The sequence below is a fragment of the Mustela nivalis genome, assembly GCF_964662115.1.
Source record: "Mustela nivalis genome assembly, chromosome: 7".
Lineage (NCBI taxonomy): Eukaryota > Metazoa > Chordata > Mammalia > Carnivora > Mustelidae > Mustela > Mustela nivalis.
The window spans coordinates 16373982-16394414 of NC_139026.1; the positions used below are offsets into that span (position 1 = coordinate 16373982).

General features: G+C 50.6%; 1 protein-coding gene and 1 long non-coding RNA gene across 3 annotated transcripts in view; both read right to left on the reverse strand.

Moving 5' to 3' along the window:
* The window catches only part of CHST11 (carbohydrate sulfotransferase 11), a 254347-nt gene that overhangs the window by 92731 nt on the left and 141183 nt on the right, over positions 1-20433 (reverse strand). The gene's annotated exons all lie outside the window — the stretch shown is intronic.
* LOC309868920 lies at positions 812-18813 on the reverse strand. Its single transcript, XR_014313868.1, has 3 exons — positions 5343-18813; positions 1671-5304; positions 812-1456 (listed from the first exon to the last, which is right to left on the reverse strand). It is a non-coding gene; the product is annotated as an uncharacterized lncRNA (long non-coding RNA).

Sequence of the window (20433 nt, forward strand, 5' to 3'; positions counted from 1 at the left end):
TGTGCTCTCGCTCGGTGCAGGGCGTCCTTCTCTCGGGGAATCCAGGGACCAGGGAAGCTGGACCCTCCGCCAGAAGCACTTGGGGTTAATTCCACGGTCAGCCCTCTCCACACACACCCATGTCCTTGGCCATTTCCCACACTCTGTGGGCATCTCTCTATTGATCTCATCCCCAGCGGCTTCCCCCACCTCCCTAGGCCTTTTTAGAAAACTCTAGGCTGGTGGAAAAGTCTTTGGGTTCCACCAAGTAGGGTAGGATAAGCCTAGGGGATTCCGGATTCTGAATACCTGCTGACTGTGGGCAGCCAGGAAGCCCCCCACGGCCTTATATCCATGGCTACGGTCTTCAGAGAGCTCCCTCCCTGAAGTCGGGGTCTTGCTAGATCACCTCTGATCCCCAGCACTCAGTGTGTGTTAGATGCTCAGTAAACCCTTGAAATGAATGTCTTATACCTGGGCAACCCCTTCTTTCTCCTATGAAGACGATGAAAGGCCACATAGGTGCACAGCATGCTAGGCCCCCCCTTGGCCTCACGGGGCACCCCATTACGTTCTGCCAGTTGGAGAACTAGCTACACATCCATGATTTGCTCCAGACTGGGGGGGGGGGGGGCAGGGCATTCAACTGCCTTGGGAAGAGCATCTCAGCCCCCTGCAGGTGCAAAGGACACAGACATGTGAACACAGAACCCTCCTGAGGTTTTTTTTAGCTGTCCCTCCAGCTTTTTGGGGGGAACAGGGGCAGGGATAAGGGTCTGGCATATCATTCATCAAGGCTAGACAGGGGAATCGCCAGAGCAGCTTTTTCAGCTTTTTCCTTTCTTGGGTCTGACTCCACGGTCTCACTGGGCAACTATTGCTTAGCAGAGGCAGGCCCAGAGCCGCACAGCCCAGGTTCTAACCCTGTTCCGCCACTACGGGCTGTGTGCACACGGACATGTCCCTTCACCTCCCGGACTCCGTTTCCTTGCCAGAGAGAACAGTAGCCACACCTACTTTACGGGGTGATGGATACGGTTCCACGAGATCACGTACAGTGATGATGTGAAATACAGACCCCAGACCAGTGCCTGGCCCGTGGCATCATGGGGCCACGGCGGCGGTGGTCTGGGCTGCCCCCTCTCACTCAAGGGGACCTGGCGTCATTTGTCTTCTCAGGTACCTGGACTCACGCACACTGCCCGTCTCTCTCGTCCACCTGTGGGCCCTGCTGTGAGCGGCAGCCGACAGCAGGCTACCTACCGAGTAGTCGGTGCTCAGAAATATTTGCCTAAAAAGGGGAAATACCCTCTGTCGGATGAATTTAGAAAATACAGTATTTCCATACAACAGAATGGAATTCTTCAGCTTCGGGAGGAAGGGAATCGTGACACACGGCACAGCATGAATGAACTTTGAGGACATGAGGCTACGTCATGTAAGCCAGTCACCAAAAGATAAACGCCATACGGGGCGCCTGGGTGGCTCAGTGGGTTAAGCCGCTGCCTTCGGCTCAGGTCGTGATCTCAGGGTCCTGGGATCGAGTCCCGCATCGGGCTTTCTGCTCAGCAGGGAGCCTGCTTCCTTCTCTCTCTCTCTCTCTGCCTGCCTCTCAGTGTACTTGTAATTTCTCTCTGTCAAATAAATAAATAAAATCTTTAAAAAAACAAAAAAAAAGATAAACGCCATACGATCCCATGCACGGGAGGCATCCAGAGTAATCGAACTCCGAGACACCAAAAGAGAACCGTGGTTGCCGGGGGCGGCATGGAGGGGGACATGTGGAGCTGATCGGGGGGGCCATGGAGTTTCTGTTGTGCAAGATGAGAGAGTTTTAGAGAACTGTGGCTCAACGTGAATATTCTCGACACCATAGAACTGCAGACTTAGACATGGTTAGGATGGCACATTTTTTGTTATGTTTGTCTACCACAGTTTTGTCAAAAAAAAAAAAAAGGATAAATGCCTGTGTAGACAAATTGGGATGGTCACCGGGCCGGGGAAAGAGCAGTGCGGGCGGGGAGCCCCATCAGAGAGCAGGGCTGCGGACCCCAGCCCTTTGGACCTGCTTCCAGGGGGGGAACGTAGCTCAAGATCAAAACCAACAAGACTCATCAATTCACAGCCTCATTTCCACCTACGAGTTGCGTCGGGACTTCCAAGATGGAGCGGGTGGCTCTTCTAAACCGGGTTTGTAAACCATGCCTTCCGTCTCAGGCCTTAGGAATTTAGGACCTGGCAAGTTAATGATAAACACGGCAGCTGTAGAGTATTTTCTAAATTACCCCACATGCACCCTCTGCTCTCCAGAGGCAACCGGCAGGACACACAGCAGGGATCACTTGCTGGCTGGCCTGGGTACATCGCACACTGGCCGTGGCCCTCCTCCCTGACCCCCACCTGGTCTGGTACCCTCCTCTCTTCTTGCAGACCCCCGGGATGCAGGACCCCATCAGCTGCCGCCTGCGGGGCTGACAGGCGCAGCTCCCCAGCGAGAGGCTTTCCTTTGTGTAATTAGATCAATTATCCTGCTGCCTACAATTACTGTCATTGCCTTGTGCCACTTTTAGTTGATTTGGCGGTTATTCCTCTCCTCTCAAACTGCAAGTAGGTTTGCACCGAAAATGTAAATGGCCGTTAAAAAACACTCAGAACTCTCTGCATTTTTCATGAAAGCTCTAAGAACAGGGGTGAGCGGGGAGAATGGGACAGAACGTGGGTTGGGGACCACGGAACGTGGGTCGGGCACCGTCGCACCTGCTTCACGCTCCACGGTCCCGCTCTACGTTCTCCTTATCCCTACGTACCCTGTCCCCCTCCTGGTCTAGTGTCACCAGGGGACTTGCTCCTGCAGACACAGAGAACTAACTGAGGTGAGGACCAGAGACCAGAAAACACCCACCGAGAGCTTCTGGAAGCAAGATCCGTGATAAGAAAAGAGGTCCGGTGAGCAGGAGTTGGGATTGGAAGGAGGCGAGAGTAGGAGAAAGAATTAAAAAAATATATATATATATATAAAGACTTGGGGGGGTAGTGGGGGAAGGGGACTGGACGGTCATGGCGTCTGGTTTCGTTTCATAGAGACCTCCCAGAATGGCCTTGGGTTGGTCGCTTCTGCTCAGTGCTCTCACCAGCCCAGGACACAGGGACGGAGCGGGGTGAGGGGCTCTGTTGAGATGTGAAGTGACGAACAGCCCATTGCCTTGAACAGACCAGCGATTCGATCGATGTTAATTAAATTATATGCGCTCAAGCATCCCTCATTTCAACACGAACAATGTGGGTGTCACATTCTTGGCGCACGTTAAACTTTTCCGGTGCGAACCCACAGATCATGCTCACACGAACGGACGCCAAACCGTAAATCAGGGCTCCTACATCCGGTATTAATTTTTTAATGCAAAGAAGAATTGAACAGAAAGCTTGAGATTAATTTAGAAATTAATCCAATGGTGTTATGTTGGATGGCTTTGAACCGGGAGAGGAAGTGGCAACTGGATGCTGATAAAATTCAGGTATTAGAGGCCGTGTAAGCTATCTTTAAATGGGGCTAAAAATCAGGAATAATCATAATGATGATTAATAAATGCTTATGCGTTAAACTCTCCCCAGGAATCAAATCATTTAATCCTTGTACCAACCCCTGGAGACAGGGCCACTGTTTCCCATGACCTTCCCAGGATCTCAGAGACGGGATATAACCCCAGGCCCTCAGCACGGCTACCTGAGGGAGCGCCTACTGTGTGCAGGACCCTGGGGCCAAGTTCACCAAGCACTACTGAGCCTCCTACCTTTGAGGCCAAAATCCAGTCCGCTTTCAAATTCCAGCCCATGTGGAATTGTCCCACTCGCTAGCAAAGGCTTGGGTGGGAACCCAGTCCCCGCTTGTCTACCCGGGAGACTCTGAACACATGCCCTCCACCATCATCTCCCCCTCCCCCCACCCTGTGTCCTCCCTCCCCTGGGCCTGGGCCTGTATCTCCAAGGTACGTAAGTATATGTGCGAGGGACCTTTCTCAGACTTGGCTTCTGATCAGCGAGATTACCTGGGCAAAGGTCCACGCACCCCTGGCTGGGGGAGGTATTTCGATGGTAGCACCTGCAGTTCAAAGCCTAAAAAGGAGATTCCCTGCCTGCAAGAAAAATGCCCCCCCCCAACTCTGATGCAGCTGCAGGAGACCCTGAGCAAGAGTCAGACCAAAGTCCTCAGAAGAGCTCTGGCCCCTCCTCCACCTCGGTGACCTTCCCAGTAGTGGCATCAAGGCCACGTCTCCCTTGCCGGAACAATCTGAAAGATGTCCACAAAAACAAACCAGGGAAGTTCCTAAATTTTTTTTTGACCACACGCCAGCGCTGACGACAGAGCGGGTAATTTTCATTCTTGCGAAACGCTGAGGGCAGAGTAACGCCACCCCTCCTCACCCCTACTTCTCTCCCGTCCTCCCCACACCCATCCTCACAACCCATGGTGGGGGGGGGGTGACAATTTTTGGGGGGGGGGTGCCAGCTTGCCCCGGCCGCCAGCAGAGCCTCTGCCTGGTCATTCATGAAGCTCTTGAAGGCGACCTCCGGCACGGCAGCACCACGTTCCCCATTCCGTTATTCCAAGGGGTGTCTTTTATTTCCCCCTCCTTGACTACTTTGTATGCACTCGCACAAAACTCTTCATCTGTCCGACACACATACTCTAACTCCTGGGCAGATCTGGGTCCGGAGAGTTGCTATGTTAAAGATTTTATTTTTTTATTTTATTATTATTATTTTTTTAACTGCTCCATGGTGGAAGCAGCCCTTGAAGGCTTCTTAAGGAAAACCGCATGGGTCCTTCGACCTCCTGCCAGGCTGGCCCAGGCTGTACTTGGAGGGGACGGAGGGGAGGGGCAAACAGACTTGCGCCCAGTCCTAGCTCTGCTGCTAACTGCGTAACCTCAGGCTGGACCTTGAGACTCTCCGAATCCATTTTCCCTTGCCTGAGAGGGGCTCACAGCAGCACGTGCCTAACGGATTGGCTCTAAAGATGATCAGGAGTGTGTGTAGAATGCCCCTCGTGTGACACCTTGGCCTGCACGTGGAGAATGCTTTACACGAGCTAGGGCTGTTAGGGTTACAGGTGGGTAGTGGCAAAATCAGCCCCCATCTGTAACGTGGTAAGGGTGAGTGACCTTGGTTCTGGTCCATTGTTCTGTGCTTCCCAGAAGGGTATGGAGGCCACCTCTCCCTTGCCAGAAGAATCTGGAGGACATCGAAGAAACTACAGACTGACCATGCGCTGGCTCATCTCCGTTCGCTCCTCTTTCTGTCCTCTTACTCATTCTCTACCCTTCTCTCTTCCCCAGGAGGCTGACCCTGTGGACCACGTCCACAGGGCTCCGGGCGGACTGTGGGCTGACCTGGTCCAGACTGGCCGATAGCAGGAACCAGCAGGAGGGAAGTGAGCGAGCGAGAGAGAAAGGGGCACAGGGAGAAGGGAGTGGACAGGAGAGATGGGGGTCTATCTCCCCTGCTTCCACTGTAGATCTGTTGTCCCATGCCTTCAGACCTCAAGGTGGCAATGGCTCATCTCCGTGCCCAGTGTCAGGGCTCCGGAAATCTTGCTTGTTTCCTCGTTCCTGCTCAGGTCTGTGCACATGGTTCCTTCACTAGAGAGTTGAATTCTGCTTCCTGCCAGACCCCGCTAAGCCACTGAAGTACCGTGGCCATCCCTTGATGGGGCACGGGGATGATTAACGGGAACGGTCCAGAGGGAGCCCAGCTTTGGGTATAGCCCCAAATGACCTTGCTCCTAGGTTGCAACTCGGAAACCCTGGCTGGACTAAAGTGAAACCAAACACAGCCCAGGCACTTGCACCTCGTCAGAATCTGAAGGCTGTCGGGAATGTACTACTTTCTAGGGGCGCGTGCGTGGCTTGGTCCGTTAAGCCTCTATCTTCAGCTCAGGTCATGATCCCAGGAGCCTGGGATGGAGTCCCACACTGGGCTCCCTGCTGAGTCTGCTTCTCCCTCGGCCCCTCCCCCTCCCTCTCTCTTTCTCAAATAAATAAAATCTTTTAAAAATTTTTTAAAAAGAGGAATGTACATTCCAAATAATAGCAAAAGATGGAAACAATGTAGATGCTCAAAAATGAGGGACTGGTTAAGTGGGGGGAGTAAAAGAAATAGGATGGTGGGGGCGTCAGCCTCCATGGTGGATCCAAAGGACCCTCCCTCCTGGTACTCATGTCCTCCAACACTACACAGAGATGACCTGCGTGACAAGTAAGAGTACTTTCCAAGTGGCTTTGTGTGACCCTCAAGGCTGGGTCATAGAAAAGACATAGCTTCGCCTGGCTGTCTCCTGGGGTCATTCACTCTGCGGGAAGCCAGCTGCCATATTGTAAGGACACTCCAGGAGGCCAGAGGAAAAGCACCAATCACCGGCCACGAGAGTGAACCATCTCGAAGGTAGGTCCTCAGGGGGTCCAGCCTCCAGGTGACTGCAGCCCAGACCAGAGCTGCCCAAGCAAGCCACTCTCAGATTGCTGGCCCACGGAAATTGTGAGCGATAACGATTATTGTTTCAGTCACTCCATGTTGGGTGATTTATTATAGCAAGATAACATATAAATAGAAACATTATACAGTAGGTAGAAATCTTAATTTGGAACATTTCATGAAGTAGAAAATGTTCACTGTTAAGTCAGAAGAACAAGATAGAAGATGTGATCTCATTTGTTTTAAATTTACATTTTTATGTATTCCTCCAAAAAGACTGGGAGAAAATAAATTTAAATGTTCACAATGATTACTTTTGGGTAGAATTAAAGTTCCTCTAATTTTCTTTATGTCTTCCTGTGTTTTCTAAAGTGATCACTTTTTATAATCTGGAAAAACACGTACTTCAGAAAAAAAAAACAGCTTTCTTGATATATATATATATATATATTTTTTTTTTTTTTTAATGGAAATTTACTTTACATAAAGTGAAAATATTTGGCTCCAGCTTTCCAGAGGAGCCTGCTGACTTCCGCCAGGAAAACACAAACACAATGTCTACCTTGCCTACTGACCCCAGCCCCTTCCTGATCTCATCTTGCTTCCTTCCCGTAAGCCTTGTCTGGGAGCTACAGGACATATTCCAGCCCACAGTGCCCTTCAGAGAAGCTTGGATGTAACTGGGACCTTCAGAAGGCTCCACTTACAGCACAGTGACAATGGGTTGCCCAGGCTCTTCCTGAATGCTTCCTGTGACGGGGAGCTCACCTCCACGAGGCGGCCCATCCTGTGGCACGCAACCCTCATTGTTAGAAACATCTCACTGAAACGAATGGCTTGTTCCTCTTAAAATCAGTCACTTATTTAGCAAACAGGAAAGAGGAGCTGGTCTGCAAGCACCATGACAGCGGGTACTATGCTCTACTCACAGCTGTATCCTTGATACTGGGCATAGCACTCCATACACAACAGGTACTCAAGAAATATTTCTTGAGAGGCGCCTGGGTGGCTCAGTCGTTAAGTGTCTGCCTTTGGCTCAGGTCACGATCCCAGTGTCCTAGGATCGAACCCCACATCGGGCTCCCTGCTTGGTGGGGAGCCTACTTTCCCTCTCCCAGTCCCCCTGCTTGTGTTCCCTCTAGCACTGTGTCTCTCTCTGTCAAATAAATAAGTAAAATCTTTTAAAAAAAAAAAAAAAAGAAAGAAAGAAAGAAATATTTCTTGAATAAATGACTGAGTAGGTGAATGGACAAACAAATCGTATTTCCCAGGCACTTAAGGCTCTGGGGGCTCCGTATGGGATAGGAACACATCCCAGCGCAGCCTTCTCAGAGTTCAGAGTCCAGCAGGGGAGACGGGCATCAAAGAATAACTAATAACTAAATAACTAATCGATGAGTGCAGTGGGGGAGACCTTCAAGGGCTCCCCAACAACCTGGTTGAGGGAGGTTCCAGGAGATCTTCCCTGAGAAAGCAACATTTAAGACAAGCTCTGAAGAAGAGGCAGGACTTGGCCAAGCAAAAGAGCAGGGTTAGGAGGAGGAGTGTTGCAAGCAGGAAAGAACCCAAGTGGGGGCCACCAGACACTCAGGGCAATCGAGAAACAGAAGCGTGACAGTGGCAGCGGTGCCCAGGGAGGGGTGGTGAGGATAAAGGGATGAGCCCTTGGGAAGCAGGACACAGAGGACTATGAAATGTCACTCCACCCCCGCCCCCCCCCCGGGGTGGGGAGATGTGTGCAAACCATCCCCTGTGTCCAACCCCCACCCCCAAGGAGCAGAATTCTGCACACGAGATGCAGGAAGGGGCTAAGGAGGGACTGACACGGGCCCCAACTGTCGAGCGAACCATGTCTGCTGGGACCACCACGAAGGCTGGCTTGGCCCCAGCGGACCGGTGAGGGCGAGGATGACAGGTTGATGGCCGCCTGCTGGAAGGTGTTCACCCCTTTATGGTCAAGAACCGAGCTCTGTAAACTCATCTGCTTTGCTGCTGCTGTTTTTTCTCATTTCAGATTTGTTTAGCCTTTCATTTCCTAGTTTAATTTCCTTTTAATAAAGCCCTAATCTTGTCTTGGCTCACCTAATGGGAAAAGGGATTAGTCTAGGGGAGGGTGGAGGGGACGGTTAGGGGTCCCTTAGAAGCCAGGCCCAGTGAGGGAAAAAGCAGGGGTTGGAGATGTCCCTCCGCAGCCCAGGCAGAGAGACAGCAAACCTGCGAGGAGCCAAAATAAAAACCACCGCTCACGGTGCCCACCCCACCAGTGGGTTACTCCTCCCCGAGCTCGGGCCAAATTTCCAACACGAGCGTTTCTTCCAAAGCTGGAACAGGGAGGCCCAAGCTCCAGGCCTGGCCTGCCCCTTGGTCCTGTGCTGGGCAAGCTCTTAAACTCCCCTGAGCCTCAATGCCCACACTTGTGTGACAGACCGACAATCAGAGTTTCTGCCGCGGATGATTCTTGCAAGTCCCCGACACGAGTGAGAGCCCTCAAATCACAGGAACTATTCCTACTCATTGGAAAGTTGGATGAACCCTGCTTCGGGGATTGGCCCTGGAGGACTTACGCAGCTAAGCTACGGGACCCCTCCAGGATGTAGGGCCAGTCTCTGCCACCACCCCTCCCAGCTCTGACCAGACCCTCCCAGCCTCGGGCACTGAGGTCTAAGTTCAACCCCACTTTCGAGGGACAGAGCTGTGTTGGGGATGCCAACATTCGTCTCCTACCCCTACTGGCCAGCCCAAGACCGAACCACCCGGTCAGGAGTGTATAAGCCAAGGCCACACAGCTTGCTGTCAATGGCAGGTCCAGGATGCAAACCAAGACTCCAAGCCCCAGGCTGTTTCCTTTGTCCCCTGATGCTGCTGCCGAGGCCCCAAAAGAAGGAGCAGGGAGACTTATCAGGAAGGCAGGCAGACTGGCTCGTTGGGACACCCGGGCAGCGCTGGGCAGCACCAGCCAGCGCCAGCAGGCACAGGTGGGCCTTTCTGGCAGGTGCACCGAGGCGCTCTGCCTTTGAAGGGAGGAGACTGGCCACATGTTGGACACTGGAGGCAGGAAACTGAATCCAGCCTTGATGAGGGGTGGAACCGAGGAGAAGCCACTTAAAAGGTGACTGAGGAAAGACGCTGGTGGGAGGGTGATCTCGGAGGAGGCCACTGCATGTCACGTTAAGCGGTGGAGAGTCGAAAGGCAACCCGAGATGAAATGCAGTGGAAGGACGTGGAACCCCGTCCAGGTGCCCCAAAGGTGGGGCGTGAGCCATTGTAGGGATGTCTGGAAACTTCGCGGAGTGGAGAGATATTCATGGGTGTGGGTTCTGGGTGTGTTGGGCGGAGGGCAGTGCAGCAGTGGGACCATGAGGAACATGGGGAAGCCGCTCTCAAGATGAAACGGTTCTCCTGCCCATGAGTCATTTCAAATGATACCAGACAGCTCCCTGGGAGAAACCCTCCAAGAAAACCAGCCTCCAGCAGCAGATGGCCACGTTGAAGACACCAAAGGCGTCTCCCCACTTCCTGGCTACCTGCACCCTTAAACTCCAGTGGGAATAAGGAAACTCGAACTGCTTCCTCTTGGTACCAGAGGAGTAAAGTATAAAGGTTAGCAGAGGACCTGATGTGCCCTGGCACCACCCTGGGTCGAAACAGCGAAGGTTGTGCTTCACGGGGGCGAACGAACCCTTTCCTGAGACTCGCGCCAACCGGGCACAACCGACATTTCCACCCCTGATCTAGAATGAGCTGTTCCAGACAAGACAAAGGAGTTTCCCAGATAAGAGAAAGCTCTCTAAATGCAAACAAAAACAATGATGAAACATGTGTGTGAACAGAAGTCATCAGACGGTTCTCTAAACTCTCAAAATGGGAATCCCGTAAACATGTCCGGGTCACAATAAGAGACATACTGAGGAAAAACAGGGGCACCCGGGTGGCTCAGTCCATTGAGTGTCTGCCTTTGGCTCAGGTCACGATCCCAGGGTCCTGGGATCAAGCTCTGCATCGGGCTCCCTGCTCAGCAGAGAACCTGCTACTCCCTCTCCCTCTGCCTGCTGCTCCCCCTGCTTGTGCTCTGTCAAATAAATAAATAAAATCGTAAAAAAAAATAAATAAATAAAAAGAAAATCAGACCTCTCCACATGGACGGATTCCCGTACCATGTGGCAGAGAGACTCGCTTGTGGTACAGGAAAGTGACAGGGCTTGGATTCGGAAACCATGGGACATCATCCCAAGGGCACCTTGGCACTCAAGGACTCTCAGAGCTTCAGCTTCCAGCTCCTGTGTCTACACAGCGGGTGTCCATGAGTAACAACTCAATGGCCTTTTTTCTTTTTTTTTTGAGACGTTAAATGGGATGAGACATCTTAAAACCCAGCCCGTCATTAGTAGTGGAGTCCTTAACATACTTTCAAAAGTAACCAAGAGCTGCAAATGAACCCCTCAAACTTCAGCAACCTTTGCATGACTACCGGCCCAGTGGCGTATTTTTTTAATTTCAAAAAATGTAATTTTGTTTTTATTGTTTTAATGATAAAAGTAATACATGTTGATTGTAAAAAAAAAAAAAAAAACCTCTTAAATATCAAAAATAATTCAAAAAGGCAGATTTTGCGAGGTAAAAAGTAATTTTAAAAGTCTCTTGAACGTGCTTACTGGCTCTTGTAAAGAAACCACAGATACAGGCTTGAGATTTTGTCAAGATCTTTCCAAGCGCTTTAAGAAATGCACAGACACTCTCTCTGTCTTCCTGACGATAGCATTATTCTGTGCATGCTGCTTTGTAATCTCTTCTTATTTACAGTGTCTCATGAACATTCTTTCATATTAAAAATCACAGCTCTGCACCGTCATCCTAAAGGCTGCTCGGGATTCTGCAGTAGGGTTCACCACCCTTTGTTTAAATCTCTGCTGAATGACTTCTGGTGACGTCTCATTTTTCACTGCTACGAACAACACTGATCTTCTATGTCCCTGCGCACTCTCCCAATTGAGTTTCTTAGCAGCGGAGCTTGTGACAGGCAGGACTAGAGAACTCTACAGGGGAAGGGGGCTGCCCTGGGCCCTGGAGGATGTCTAGAGCACCCCTGGGCTCTATCCATGAGTCACCAATAACAGCTCACCAGTTACAACATCCAAAATGGCCAGACACTGCCAAGTATCGCCCCTACCGGGGGGTGGGGAATGGGGAGCAGGGAGCAGGGCACAAAACGCTCCTTGGTTGAGAACCACTGCTCTGACATAAACTTGCCAGACCAGGATTCCATACCTTTCACATTGTGTTACTCATTGCTAAAATGCCCTCCAGAGGTTAAGTGTCCCAGTCAGAACTAGGAGATCCATCCTCCCTTCCATTTTTGCTAGTGTAGAGGTGAGTAGGGTCAGTCCACTGTTTTTTGGTGTTCTTTTTTTAAAATTAAATTAATAGATGTTTCTTTTTTCTTTTCTTCTTCTTCTTCTTTTTTTTTTTTTTTTGAATATTGTAAGCTCCCAGAAAAACTGAGTGGAAATAAAAGAGTTTTCCTTTAGTGGATCACCTGCAGTTTCGATCATTCACACCTTCCATTGTGTGGTACCTTTGCTATAGTCGATGAGCCCTTATTGATACAGGACTTTTAACTAATGTCTGTAGTGTTTTGTGTTTTTGCTTTTAAGATTTTATTTATTTGACAGAGAGAGTGAGAGAGCACAAGCAGGGGGGACAGTGGGAAGAGAGAGGGAGAAGCAGACTCCCTGCCAAGCCAGGAGCCCGATGCGGGGCTTGATCCCAGGACCCTGGGATCATGACCTGAGCTGAAGGGAGACACCCAACCATCTGAGCCAGCCAGGTGCCCCTAATGTCTGTAGTTTATATTAGGGTTCACTTCCTGTGCAGGGACATTTATCCATTATTAAAATATCATACAGAATCATTCCAGCACCCTAAAAATCCCTGTGCTCGTCCCATTTCCCCCTCCCATATCCCTAATCATTTAACTGCCCCCATGGTTTTGCCTTTTGCAGAATGTCATATAGCTGGAATCAAGCAGTACGTAGCCTTGGTAGTATGCATTTAAGGTTCCTCCGTATCTTCTCATTGTCCCTTTCTTCAGAGTGCTAAACAACATTCCATTGCATAGATGGACCACAGTTCATTTATCCACACCCCTCCTGAAGGATATCTTGGTTGCTTCTAAGTTTTGGCAATTGTGAATAAAGTAGTTGTAAACATCCCTGTGCGAGCTTTTGTATGGACGTAAGTTTTCAGCTTATCTGCGTAAGTATCTAGGGGTACAATCACCGGTTACAATGGTTAAGACTATGTTTAGCTTTGTAAGAAACTGACAAACTGTCTTCCAAAGTGGCTACATCGTTTTGCATCCCCACCAGCAGTGAGTGAGCGTTCCAGTTGCTCCACATCCTCGCCAACATTTGGTGGCATCAGTGTTTTTTGATTTTAGCCACTGTAATAAGTTTACTTATCTCTCATAATTGTTTTAATTTGCAGTTCCCTAGTGACATGATATTGAGCATCTTTTCATGTGCTTACTTGCCATCTGTGTGTATTTACTGGTCAGGTATTCAAGTCTTTGGCTTATTTTTAATTTGGTTCCATTCTCATTGTTGAAGTCTAAGAGCTCTTTGTATATGCTGGAGACTAATTGTTGGTTTTGTTTTTTTAATATAAGATATGTTTTGTAAATATTTTTTCCCAGTCTGTGGCTTATCTTTCCAATCTCTTAACAGTGTCTTTTGAAGAGCAGAAATTTTTAATGAGACCCAACTTACAAATTTTTTCTTTCATGGACAGTGCTTTTGCGATTGTACCTTAAAAGTCATCACCAAACCCATGGCCGCCTAGATTTCCTCCAATGTTATCTCCTGGGAGTTATTCACTACAGTTTTGCATTTAACATTTAGGTCTATGATGCAGTTTCAGTTAATTTTTGTGAAAGGGGTAAGATCTGTGTCTGAATTCACTGTTTAACTTCCCCCTTAAAAAAAAAAATAATAATTAGTGAGGCCAGGCATTTGTATTCTCTCCTGAACGGCCTGATGTGTTCTTTGCCCAAAAACAACCACAGCTACTGCTGCCTCCAAATTGTAAGATCCTTCCCTCTTCGGAAAATGTTCCCTCGTGCCCCCTGTAAGTCTCTCTTACCCCAGCCCCAGGCAACAACTGACCTGCTATCATCATAGCTTGGCCTTTTCCAGAATTACCTATAAATGGGATTAGACAAGTTTGTAGTTTTCAGAGTCTAGCTCCCTTCACTTAGCACCTTTTGCTGAGATTCAAACCTGCCCCTGCGCCCCTGCCCAGCTACATATACTAGACCTTGTTCCTTCTTGATCCTGAGCAGCGCTCTATTCTGTGGCGATACCACTTGGCACGTTCCCATTCACAAGTCTGTACACATTTGGGTTGTGTCCAGTTTAGGTCCTTCAGGAAAATTCCTACGAATGTTCACGTATAGTCCTTGGGCTGTGACCAGTTGCTTTAATATATTTTGTCATATTCACCCTCAACCCTTAATATACAAGCATGTCCTTACTGCAGACTAAACCATGTCAACGGATACCAATAAAGGGCGGTGCAGACTAGGTGACTCCAGACCTAGATTATTTCAAAGCACAGAACCGGAAGTTACTGCCCCACACCCCTGCGACTGCAGGACGGCGTAATAAAATTCTAACAAAAGGTCATGAGGAGCCAGATGTTAACTCTGAGAACTCCAATCCCTGAAAGCTACCCAATAAACCAAGGTGCATCGAGAGTATCAAGACCAGGAAATGCACTTTACGCTGACATTTGCAGGCTTAGCACTCCCAAACTGACATTTCTAGAAAAGACATTCTCCGCTGGAACGCCAGGAGAAAAGGCGCGAGCGCAGCACTCTGGCCCTGTGCCTGCCACTGGTATTTGGGATTTGTCAAGCTCAAAGCCACTGCTCTTTAAAGACGGCTCGTGCCTTTCTGGTTTTAGGAAGAAGGAGGGGAAGAGCTAGAAACTCAAGTCGCGGCCAACAAAAGGCATTGTAGGACCTGGACCCATTCAGACAGAGAAGCTTCCCTCCCATATTCAAGAGAGATCTCCACCAAAGGGACACAGGAAGGGGCATGGGGACACAAATGCTCCACAACTCCTTCTCTTCAAAGTGACCAGGCCAAAAGAAGGGCATTCTGTGTCACCCCCACCTTTGACTTTGCACCACGTGTACCCACTCTGTCCCCACCTCCTCCAGCCCCAAGTGTTCCCTTCCTCACGAGAGTGCTGGGTGCTGGATACCCTCTCCCATCCCACCTGGGCAGGAGTTCAGCTCAGGATACACCCCCACTGCTAATAGCATCCTCACTTTACACATGAAGAAACTGAGGCACAGAGACATTAATGGCTTGCCTACGGCCACACAGCTGCTAAGCCGCAGAGCCAAGATTCAAGTCCACGCTCTTACACACCACACAACTCCACTAAATAAGTGGCACAAAACCCAAGTGTTGGGAGAGTAAAGAGAATGCTCCTTGCTTCTTTGCCTGAGTTGGCCAGGAAAGGCATCACAGAGACGGAGGGCACCAGAGCAGGCCTAAAAAGACACAGACTTTTGGGGGGCCTCGCAGGCTGGCAGAAAGAACACAGAGAACAAAGGTACAGAACTGAACAACGGGCGGAGACCCAGGATGTTGCTCTGGCTCAGCACTCCCTCTCCAGCTCTCCACTGTCCTCTCTATGAAGTCCAGGGTGACCCTCGATGTCTCTTCAAGTCGGACAGTTACCTGCTCCGGCCCAAGTCGAAGGTGGGAGGATTGGGTGGAGAAGGGGGATGGGGTCTCCGAAAACCACGAACAGCGCAGAAATGAGGATATGGGCTGGCTGGGCCCCCCGGATCTGGGTCCGGACAGTATTGCTCTGGCGTGCCACCCTGGATCAGTCCCAAGAACTCAGCGACTCCATCTGCAGAATGGGACGATCGCGGCTACAACCTCAAGGAGAACCTCATACAAAGACCTACAAGTCTTGGCACATAATACATGCTCAGTAAGTGCCTGCTCCCTGGTCACGACCGTCACTGCACAACTATACTCTATCAGCAGTACTATTAGAGAAGTGTACACAAGCCAGCCCACCCTCCCTAGAAGGAAAGAGCCCACAGAGGCCCAGCAAGGATGACGTTCCCTGGGGTCACGTTGCGTGCTGGCCCAGCAGCTGCGGGACTGCTTCTGGGCTGTGTGATCTCCAGGCCACCCCTGTGGCCCCTGGGGTCCCCGCTCCACTTCTGCAGATGCGGCTAATACACCTCCCCCAGCAGCACGAGGGGTGGAGACCCGTCCTGCGGCTCTGGCAACTCACCACGCTGGCAAACTGGAGCCGTCAATGCAGTCGTTTCTTGTCTTGTTTGACGCCATCATCCAGCTGAACTTGAACTGTCTCTGCCAGGGGTTTGCGCTGCCGGGTGCCTCCTGCACGTGCCTCGCGAGCCCCGGGGACGGGACAGTGGCTTGCAGGATAACTGGCAGTTTGGGCCCTTTTAAGAGCCAGGGCATGTTTAAAGGATTAGAAGCCATGGACACATGCCACCAACTGACCAGGGAGCTTTCCTGATGGAAGGGGCCTTGCAATGCTCCTGTAAGTGTGGAAAAGTACTTTCCTTCCTGGAAAGGTGGCTATTCTGCACCCCCTACCCCCCGGCGACAGTGTCTTTTGCAGAATTTTTTTGGCGCCTACTGTACACCAGTGATTCATGGTACAGACACTGTTGTCAGCACGATGGACAGGGCCCCGTCCTCACAGAGCATCAAAGTTAGTGCCCATCAGCAAATCGCCCAGTAATTATTCACGGTCACGGTCGCAATGAATTTGGAAACCGAGCTCCTGGAAGACAGGGTTTCGGGTCTGTTCTATTCGCTTATATGTCACAAGTGTCTAGAACAGAACCTGCCACGGGGCCGGTGCCGGGTCAATCTGGGCTGGATGAATGACCTGCTAGAAAAGAGCAAAGGGTAAGAGCGTGAGGAGGGGACCTAAGCTAGGTGGGGCACCAGAGAAGGCTTTCCCGCTGAAGCCACATCAAGTGGATATGAGGCTGCGTAGGCGCTCCTGGGAGAGGGAAAGTGAGCTGGGGGAGGGGACGCGAGTGTCAGGACTGAGAAGCCTCCCCTTGGGTGTGGACAGGGGCAGGCAGGGGCCAGATGGTGCAGAGCCACCCTCTGGGATGCTTCTGAAGCCTGCCCAGCCCCGCCCCACCCCCCTACACAAAAAGAAATCCAAATTAAGACAGTAGAGGGAGAGGGGAAACGCGCCGCGCTCCCCCACCCCCACTGTGCTCTTCCCCTGCCAAGGCCACTGAGTAATTAAAAATCATTTGATGATATATATCCATAGAATAATATATGCTTTCTCCTAATTGTTTAATAGAAGGCAGTGAAGTAAGCATGAATTACTGCCCCAAATGGAATATTCGTCAAGAAGAAGGATGAGCCACGACCGCTTGGTGCTCCCATTGAACTCAGGAGCAGCAAAATAGTTCAAGCTTTAGGAAAGAGAGCACAACACAAAACAGAAGGCGGCCCCCTCCTCCTGCTTCCTGGCAAAGCCCAGACGCTTTCATGGCATTCATGCGCTTATTCCTGGATGCAAGAGCTCTCTCCTCCCGCCAGCGGTCACGCTGTGATGAAAAATGAGGGATGAGGGACAAGGGAAGGCCTCAGCCTGACAAAGCCACTGATAAAGAGAAGAGTTTCCCCAGTGGCCCCCGAAAACCACAGTTTCAACGCCATCCCCGGTGTCACTGGGAGGCCCACAGCCAGAGCCTACACTTCCCAGCTTACAGGGACACCCCCATGTCACCATGTCCCAGCACCATGTCAGTGTGCTGGGAAGTGGGCAGGGTGTTCGTGGGCTCCCCAGAGAGGGGCAAGGAAGAGTGGGTGCTGTCTGCACAGAGCCATCGCCAGCCCTGGACGCAGCTGTAGGGTGCCTGAGGGACCTGGGGTCTTTTCAAACAAGAAACCTGGAAAAGGACAGCACAATTTCGTCTGAGCCAACTGAGAGGCTAGGGGACCAACCCTAGCAGCAGCGGGGAGCTCTCTAGATAAGCTCCGCCTCCCTCCAACTGTCAGCTCCACCCCTGGTCAATTTCCGACATTCCCCAGTCAGGGACTCCCTCCCTCCTCTGCTCTGTGGTTCCCGGGCCCTGACCCCTAAGAGGACATTCTTGGAAGCCCAGACTCCCTCTTCTGTTCAGTAGCTCTTCTCACCTCCTTCGGCTCAGCGCTGCCCTTGCACAGAATTCCACCTGAGCTGGACAAGCCTCTCTGGGGAGCAACTGGGGGCAAGGACTTGGGTGTTTTAAATCCCAGGCTTCAGCAATGAGCACACAGTGGGCACCTCCTGAAGAATCAGAAGGCTTACCCCCGTAACTCTGCTTACGCCATGTCTCCCCATCTCCCATCATCACTACCAAGGCTCTCTGTCCTACACTTGCGGCACACACCACGTTCCCAGGGCAGAAGAAAGAAAGAAGCTGGAACCGGGAGCCCTTGCAAGCTCCCAGACACACCTCCCCCCATCCACACCTCCCCCGCAAGATACACAACTCTCACTGTGGGCATCTCTGGGACTGAATTTGAATGCACAGTCTGCTGGGTGACATAGGGACCCATGCCTGCTTCTGTCCTCCTGCAGCTCCAACTTAGAACCTATCCAGACAAGACAAGAATTCTGTGCAAGGGACTTGAATAAGGATGCTTCCGAGAAGGCAGGGACATGATGTAAGAAGTCACCCTTGGTGCAATGCTCTGCTGTCACCATCTTGAGACTCTTAATTCCTAATAATACTTTATCCAGAGACTCCACAAATAATGTAGCAGGTCCTGAAAAGAAGAGAGGAGAAACGCAGAAGACCAGCAAGGATACAATTTCAGGCTCAGTACCAGTGTTGCACCCAATCCCGGAGCTAAGGAGCATGATTTCACTCCTCTGAGCTTGTGTGACTTGAGGTTAAGGACTGCCCAGGAAGAGGTTCATTAAGCTCCTCGATTCTTCTCCATGTCCGTGCAGGGGCGGAAGTAACTCCAATAGCCCAAATGCAGCCTCAGAAGCAAGTTACAGGCATGGTCATAAAACCCAAGCGCGTAGAAGTGGGAGGATGGGCGCCCAGACAATGGAAGGGGACCAGAGGGGGTCTGGGCAGAGCACCAACAGTATCTACTAGCGCTGTCGATAAGATCACTCAAGTTGAGTGATCAGATGCAAATATGAGGGCTACAGAAGGGCAGAAGACTTGCTCGAGGTGACCCGACCGAAAGGGATTTCCATGAAGCCACTCTCCTCCAAAGACAGAAGCTGTCATCCTTTCTCCCTGCCAGCCAGGGTTCATAAACACACCACCGTGAACTCACCTCCCTGCCTCACCTCACTGTGTCTTCCCACGTTTGGTTAACAGCATCCCAGATCGAGCAACAAACTGATGCTTAACGCTCTCCGGCAGTCTGCACACATCCCGCAGCAAATTTCCACGAATGCCTCCTACGAGCCATGTTGCGTGACTGCGTGTTCACACAACTGTGGGTCTCCCTGGGGTCCCCGGGGACCCTTCTTTTTAAACTGAGCCCAACTAGGATCCCGTTTCAAGAGACAGCCGTCCTTTAGGTCAGACCGAAATTGTGGGGTCCAACTGCCTACATAAGTTGCCTAACTATCCAAGTTAGGTCCATTCCTCCATATTTGGGGACGTCAATCTTGATTCAAATTTGTGATCGAACGGATGTCTAAGCTTTTCGGGGAGACAAGAACATCATTCTTTGCCTTGAGAGGTTTTAAGGAAAGAAATTAAAGGGAGGGCACATGCACCCACTTATATCCAATTTGCTTGAGTAAGCTGACACAGTTTTCCATCTGCTTTGCCCATTTTTGCCCCGAGGAGGAGGAGACGCTGCCGGCTTCCTTTTTAGAGAGACAATTTCCCAAGCTCATTGATGTTCTCCTGTCTCTTTCCCCTTTAGCCCAGCTTCTCAGATTTCCTTTCCAGCCAGGTGGTGGATTGTATTTCTAAACTCAGATGCCACTGGCTCCGCTGGGGATCGCCATCGTTTTTATAGTTCTAACAGCTAACATTTACTAAGTACTCACCACCTGCCAGGAACTGTTTTATGCATTTAACATAAATTAACTCATTTAATCTTAACGGCAAACCCTATGAAGCGGGTACTGCCATTACTCCTACTTTACAGATGAGATAATGGTGGCACAGAGCGGTAAAGCAACTCACCCAAGGCCACACAGCTACAGGAGTGGTCAGAAATCTAAGACGGCCCCTGTTGGTCCTTGCCCACAGTGGTAGGTATATCCTGTATAATCCTCTCCCTTTGGGGTGCACAGGACCTGAGCAATATGATGGACTGTCACTCCCATGGTTATATATTGTATAAGGCAAGGGCACAGGGATTCTGCAGATGTAATTAAGATCCTTAATCAGTTGACTGTGTGTTAATCAAAAGGGATGCTCTCCTGGATGGGCCTGCCCTAATCAGGGATGCATTTTAAAGAGGGCTTATACTTCCTCTGAACTCAGACAGACTCTCCTGCTGGTCTGGAAAGACCAAGCTGCTGTGATTTCTACAGCTACAAGGAAATGAATTCTACCAAGAACCATGAGAGCTTGGGAGGAGACCCAAGCCGAGCCTTACAGGGGACCCCAATCCTGGAGGACACCTGGATTGTTGCGTGAGCCGAGGACCTAGCTAGGCCTGCCCAGACTCCTGAACCATGAACACTGTGGGACAGTCAATGTGAATTGTCATAAACTGCTAAGTTAGTGGTGACCTGCTACATAACACTAATAGAACTAGTAAGGGGCAAAGCCGGACTACAAACCCAGAGCCTGGCTCTAGAGTTCTCACATGTTACCCCTTTTCTATTTGCCACTCTGGGACCTAGGATGGATGGGAAAGGAGGCACTGAGTAGAATGGTCAGAACAGTCTACTCTTAATAAGTGTCTCATTCTCACCCCC